At 39.5% G+C, this 935-nt stretch overlaps 1 non-coding gene across 1 annotated transcript; it reads right to left on the bottom strand.

Annotated features, from left to right (window-relative positions):
- Positions 1 to 270: 270 nt before the first annotated feature.
- Positions 271 to 375, bottom strand: LOC126059114 (U6 spliceosomal RNA). Its single transcript, XR_007513374.1, has one exon. It is a non-coding gene; the product is annotated as a U6 spliceosomal RNA (small nuclear RNA).
- Between the last annotated feature and the right edge of the window lie 560 nt (positions 376 to 935).

The following is a 935-nucleotide window of genomic DNA, read 5'->3' as shown; positions in this document are numbered from 1 at the left end:
CATGTCATAGTGGTATTGTCAAGTTTAAGGAGGTAATGTATTAAACATGCTGAGCCCCAGATTCATGCTAGAAATAAGGGATTTGTAATTATTCACTTTTTTATTGTGGTAAATATATAGGTAACAAAACATTTGCCATTTCAACAAACTTCACACGTACAGTTCAATGACATTATATTCCTCATGCTGCTCGGTCATCACCCTATCTATTCCCAATTTATACCATCACCCTTAACAGAAGCTCAATGTCCCCTAAGCATTGAGTCCTTCAAAAATATGGAATGCTTCACGAATTCGCCTGTCATCCTCACACAGGACCCACGCTAGTCTTCTCTGTACCCCCCAATTTTAGTGTATATGCTGCCAAACAAGAACAAGGTATCGTTCACTCTTTTGATTAAATAAGTCATCTTGGAGCCCCGGTAGAGCAGTGGTTAAGTGCTTGGCTGCTAACCAAAAGGTCTGCAGTTCAAATCCACCAGCTGCTCCTTGGAAACTATGGGGCAGTTCTACTCTGTCCTATAGGGTCACTATGAGTCTGAATTGACTCAACAACAATGAGTTTGGAGGTTTTTTGGTTATTCTCCATAATTATCAGCAAAGAACTTTTGTTTAAATAAGGTATATTAAGGGCAATATGCAAGGCAGATTACTAATGTACATTAAACACAACACCTGACATTAAAAGAAAACACACATGCACACCTGAAAATAAAACAAAACACTTTTACTGACATTTGATAGGGTCACTATTTTAAGAAGAAAACAGCACCCAAATTGGGTGATCCCCCAAAGCAAATAGCTAAAGAGTGTGATGGGCAAGGAAATAAAAAACAGGGTTTTCATGTGCAGCTGAGAAATGCCGCCACCAAGGCAGGCTGTGAAGGAAGGGATATCAAGAGTAGAAGAGAGCTGAAAAGCACAGGATATTGCAG

Source organism: Elephas maximus, chromosome 15, assembly GCF_024166365.1.
Source record: "Elephas maximus indicus isolate mEleMax1 chromosome 15, mEleMax1 primary haplotype, whole genome shotgun sequence".
NCBI classification, from domain to species: domain Eukaryota; kingdom Metazoa; phylum Chordata; class Mammalia; order Proboscidea; family Elephantidae; genus Elephas; species Elephas maximus.
This window is presented reverse-complemented; position numbering and strand designations above follow the sequence as displayed.